Here is a 5,910-nt window from a genome sequence, read left to right on the forward strand (position 1 = left end):
TAATTTAATAATAAATACATGTTTCTTTGCTATAAAATTTATTTATTTAATAGTTTGTTTGGTGTAGAGCTGCTTGAAGGAAACAAAGGTTTGTGTACTAAATTCAGTGATTGTTCAAAACTAACAGACAATCACTGATATCACTTATGTTCACGATTAGCTATATGTCAATCAATCACGATAATAATAGTAGAAACAATAGAAACTCTATTATAATTAACCATAATAAATGAATAATTATCAAAACAACGCATTAATAGGTTAGTTGTATCACAAACTTCAGCCGCTCTCTTTTTTTTTTTAAATATTGACGCTCAAATAAAGTATGCGCAAAAACAGCGCGCATCTACATCTACGCATGCGTGAAAAAGATTTTTTAACGAAACTTGTTAGCGGATGCTTATGACAGATCCTCATGACACAAATGTATTCATGATCCAGATCCCGATGATTTAGATCCAGAATATCAAAATTCTCATAAAACAGATTTCCGATGATACGGATAATCAACGACCCACCCTGATAGCCAGAGTTGCAAATAACTTGACGTCAAGTTGTTGACAACTTTCAGCTTTTGTAACTGTTGACTACAAGTTTCCTAGAAAGTTGGCGACAATCTACTGCCGTAACCCGTTGACAACTTTCTAAGAAACTTGAAGTTAACTCTCCGTCAACTAATGTCATGCCAACTCCCTCAGAAAGTTGCCATCAACTTATAGAAATGCCAACTTTTGCTGCCAACTTGGCTATCAAGGCAAATCTCAATGACGCAAGTTGACTCTCTTACTTACCGACCGTAAGTCTTAAATCAAGAAGAAAATGTTAAATTCAAGATTTTCTATGGAATTTCTGAGACGGTAGCAAATCCTACTTTTCTATAAATTTTCTATGGTTTTTCTTAGACCGTGACGTGCTCATTTTTATTTTTAGAATTTTTATAGTTATTCTATAAAAACCCTTGGAAATTTTATATAAATTCTTGAATTCATCCTGCTAGCTACTTTAACCGTGAATTAACAACAAAATACTGCCGTATTCTAAAGGCAACTTAAAGGAAAGTAATGGAGAGCTAGCAATTACCTTTAAGTTGACAGTAAATTGTCTGTAAGTCAAGTTTCATAGCAAGTTGTGTATTAAGGTCGCCTAACTGTCGTCAAAAACAGAAAAGTCCGAAGTTAACGGACATTTGACGAAAAATTCAAGGTAACTTCTAAGTAAACTTTTGCTAAAACAAACTGTGCTAGTAGGGTCTCCATTACTGGACTCGATCGAAACGCCAACTACGGTGAAATATTCATACTTAACGACCGTAAATCATCCTTTATAGCCATTTATAACCTTTACTGCAAGTTGACTGAAAGCTACAGCTGCTGTTAGAAATCAAATTAACAGCAAAGAGTTGATGTTCGACTAGTTGACAGTAATTGTCCCACAACCTTCTGTTAAATTAGAAGTAAATTTTATTTCTTATAAATATTTAGCTCACTAATCTATACAGCCGTGTTTACGCAGAAAGGAGTAAGTGGAGTTACTGCTTTCTTCCTAAGCACGGCAGTATACTATCTTTACCATAAAATTCTTTACAAAGCTATAGCTAGCCTGGTAACCAGGTTTGTTTAGTGGAATTCTCGACAATCTCCAGTCAAATTTAAATCAACTTAATGCTGGTAAAGTTGGGAGAAATGAGCTAAAGAACATAAGCTACTTTGACTTTAACAGAAAGTTGTGAGAAAGTTTGATCAATTGATTGTACATTAGATCTTTGTACTCAACTTGACGTTAAATTCTGATATCTTGCAAAGGGGCTGCCAGAGTATCAGGAATGTATCTTAATAGCACAGTTTGCTTAGCAAAAGTTTACTTTACAAGAGTTTCCTTTAATTTTTCGTCAAATGTCCGTCAATTTCGGGATTTTTCGTTTTTGACGACAATTTGTCTACAACTTGCTACGCAATTTGACGCAAATTTAATACCTGAATTAGAATGCAAATTCACTTCATAAGTTGATTAGAAAAAAATTGTCGTAAATTTTAAAGTAAATTTTTACATCAGTTTATCATTAATTTGACTTGAAAAATTGTAAGGTATTTCTTTACCCTTAAATTGGAGACATTTTTGTTAATCAATTGGTTTATCTTTTGTAGTGTCAAGAATGAACATTTCCAGCTTTTTTTTTTCTAGTAAATAAAGTTACCTCTAAATTGAGGAAAAATGAACCGCAAATTTTTCTTCCTGACTATTGCTGTCAAATTGTCAGCAAATTCGGGCAGCAAATTTCAGATAATTTCAATTGTGAAATTACTGTCAATTCCAAGCTAAAATAGCTATAAGGGTAGGAAAAACATCTTCGGGTCATGTGGTTACCTAAGTGGACAAGAAAAAAAAACTTTAATTACGCCCTGATAGCCACTCTCTAAATACAATTGCTCAACAAGTTCTGCAGTGAAAGACTTACGGCCAACTTAATGACAAGTCTTTGGCAAGCCTTTGCTGGATAATAATAACGTGCAAGTTGATGCAAATTTAAGGTCGTCATCTGACTGTAATTTGACAGAAAAACTTGCCGTCAATTTAAAGTGAAATTTTCAAACAACTTAACGTCATTGTCTGACAGTAACACTAGTAGTCGAATTGAATTCAAGTTTACAGACAATTTACTGTCAACTTAAAGGTAACTGCTAGCTCTCCAACACTTTCTTTTAATTTGCCTTTAGAATATGGCAGTGGCTGGTAGTTAACTTACGGTTAAGGTGACTATCAGGGTACCATTGAAGAGTTTACATTTACCCAGTAGAGGCGCTTCATGTACTACTCTTGTTCCGGATATGATTAACGATACGACATTAATCAGCTATGGTTGACATCGGTTAATGTGCGCACTTATGATTAACGTCATTTCATCAGCTTTAGTTTTGACATTTGTTTACGTATTTCTTGTTGGACATTAGTAGCAGGTCAACAGAATTAGTACTATTATTAATAAAATAATAGATACTTATATTATCCATTTTAAAACTGTTGTATGTTTCTTCATTTTTTATGATCAACAAAATATTTTTGTGAAAAAATTTGCTTAATTAGGTAAGTTCTGAAGATATTAATCATAAAATTCATTTATGTTTCCTAAAAAGTACACACATTCAATTACATAATTTAATGTATATGGGGGTGTGATTTACTAACTTTTAAAATAATTTTTCTTTTAAAAATAAATTTTATTCATGAGATTTTTTTGAAAAAATCTTATTGTGGTATTATTATCGAAGTATATAATTAATGAAAGCAATTTTGACTGATTCGAACATCTATAAAAACATCAAATTTTTAAAAATTTATTTTTAGAATATCTCACTAGCCATTGAAACTATTGGAAAAAATCAAATTTAGCAATCAGTCTAGTGCAATTTCGGGTAAGTGAGAAAAATTTGATATTCCTATAGCTGTAGTAATTTCTTTTCCATTCTTAAATTGTACTTCGATGAAAATTTCTATTTTCTCAAATAACAAATTTAACTTTTAAAAATATCCATTTTATTATTTTCTTTTTTGATAAAATTGACTTAAAAAGCAAAACAAAGAATGCACGTTAGTTTTGTTAAAAAATTGTTCCCTGATTAAACAAAACAATTTATTCAATGATAATGTATATTTTTATGTATATTTATATAGTATTAAAATTGAATCGTTTTAAATTGTTTTAAATCATTTCTAATCGTTTCAAAGTGTTTTTTTTAATCAGGGTTACTTATTGGCTGAACTGTATACAATGCTGAATTTTTGTTAATTCATCAAATCTAATTAGTATTTCACACCTCGAACGCTTATTACGATGTGGTGAAGCTCTATTTATATTTATCACGAAAAAATAATACTATCGTATATCTGAGCTTAAGGCGTGCATTTTTTTATGTTTTAACTTTTCACTTGAATTTTTTATTCTTATTGATAACTAAACTTTTTTTCAGCCGTTATTGGTACTGGACAATAATTTTGTGATTTCACACAGTTCTTACTTATTATTGTGTGATATCTGCTTTGAATTAGCAGTCAATTATAAATTTTCCTGCTATTTAACAGCAGTCATCTAAAAATCAAATTTCTGCATACAATAGCAGTACTATTTACAGAATCTGCAATTATCAGCAGTAAATTTATAAAGTATCTGCTTTTTTCAGCAGTCAATTTATAAAATAACGAAAATTATTGGATAATCATTATTTCTTTTGTTTTTTACTGTAGTGTACATTAAAATGTAATGTGTATAGCGCCAAGTACACGTTCCAACTACGACTACATATTGGATATGTTATTTTATAAATATACTTAAAACCTCTAAAATGAATTAAGCCAAGTTGAAATATTATATTTTGAATACAAATATTTCATACAACGATTAAAACAATGTTAATGTACTTGGCGTGACTGACTGAATGAAATTAATTTATAACTCAACAAGTAGTTATGAGCAATATTGTTTATGGGCTTTAGTTTTGAGTTTTCTACTGTTATTGTTCTTTTCACTCTTAAGAGAGAAAGCAGAAAGTGAGTTTATTTTATCTTTTTTTATCTTTTTGTTTGTTAATTTTTTTGTTTCATGAAAAATTGAATAAACAAAATAATTTATTATTTATATATATTGTCTTTGTTATTTATTTCATTCCTTTAAGTATAAAGTTTATACGTTGTTATTATATTGTTCTTCCACTGAATTATATTTTATATTTGTATATAAATCTAATTATCTATTATCTTTTTAAAATATAAATTTAAAAAAAACTAACAATGCCTCAAACAAAAAAACAATTCGCTAACGACGGCAGTCCAACCGCATCGCGATGAAAAAAACTCGTAAAAATGAAGATTATCACCTGGCAGAACTTGTTAAAAATAAACAGCGAATTGCTGAAATGCGTAAAAATGAAATCTATCATTCAATTGAGTGTAAACGTAAAGCTAATCAACTATCTAAGAGGAGAGCTAATACTGATTACCGTAAAAATGAACTTGATAAAGATAGAGAAATGAAAAAATTACGTCGGCAAGATCCACAGAAGCGAAAATTACACAGTGACGAAGTTAATAACGCAACAAAAAATGCTCGACTCAATACAGAATCTGGAACGAAGTTACGTCAACTTCAAAAAGAAACAAAACGTCAACAGCGTATGAACGATTTATACAAGCATAGTGAGAATTATTCAAATAATCTCACGAAACAAGCAAAAAGTGGTAATAAATCTGCGCTGTTATATCTCAAAGTTTTAACAAAACAACGTAAAACACCTGAGATATGTACATGCTGTATGCGCCTATTATATGATAATATAAATAAAATTAAGAATTATAAAAGGAATGTAATCACACAAAAAAGTCTTGATAACCATACGTATAACTTTAAACAATCTGAGTTTCTTTGTGACTTATGTTGGAGTAATCTAAAAAACGGTGAAATCCCCAAACGAGCTGCTACAAAAAATCTTTCTTTTGCAGAAATTCCAGATTATTTGAAACAGTTAAGTCCACTTCAAGTAAGATTAGTATCTCCTTGGTTACCTTTTTTACAAATTGTACCTCTTCAGCAATTCACAGCAAATCCACAATTATCTCTTAAAGGTAACATTGTGAATGTTCAAGTAGACATTGGTAAAATGATGAAATGTCTACCTCGACGTCCTGAGGATGATCAAGTTATCCAAATTATGATCAAACGTAAAAAAGAATATAAAAGTAGTTATATGGCTGAGACTATCATTGTTAAAAATGTAAGAAAGTCTTGGAAATTTTTACAAAATTCTACACTATACAAACAATATGGTATTCAAGAAAATGACGAATTTTTTTCACAATATTCTCAAGAGAAGTTCCCTTTTATTGTCGATGAAAATGATAAGAAATATCTCTTGGATTCAA

General features: G+C 30.1%; 1 long non-coding RNA gene across 2 annotated transcripts; it reads left to right on the forward strand.

Annotated features, from left to right (window-relative positions):
* Nucleotides 1-2,871: 2,871 nt before the first annotated feature.
* LOC103579187 (uncharacterized) lies at nt 2,872-4,541 on the forward strand. Of its 2 annotated transcripts, XR_549521.3 has the most exons (4): nt 2,872-3,081; nt 3,343-3,410; nt 3,966-4,158; nt 4,240-4,541. It is a non-coding gene; the product is annotated as an uncharacterized LOC103579187 (long non-coding RNA). The 2 variants fall into 2 exon arrangements; XR_008403546.1 differs by having other exon boundaries at nt 3,966-4,541.
* The last annotated feature ends 1,369 nt before the right edge of the window (nt 4,542-5,910 follow it).

This window comes from Microplitis demolitor, chromosome 4 (genome assembly GCF_026212275.2).
Source record: "Microplitis demolitor isolate Queensland-Clemson2020A chromosome 4, iyMicDemo2.1a, whole genome shotgun sequence".
Classification (NCBI taxonomy): domain Eukaryota; kingdom Metazoa; phylum Arthropoda; class Insecta; order Hymenoptera; family Braconidae; genus Microplitis; species Microplitis demolitor.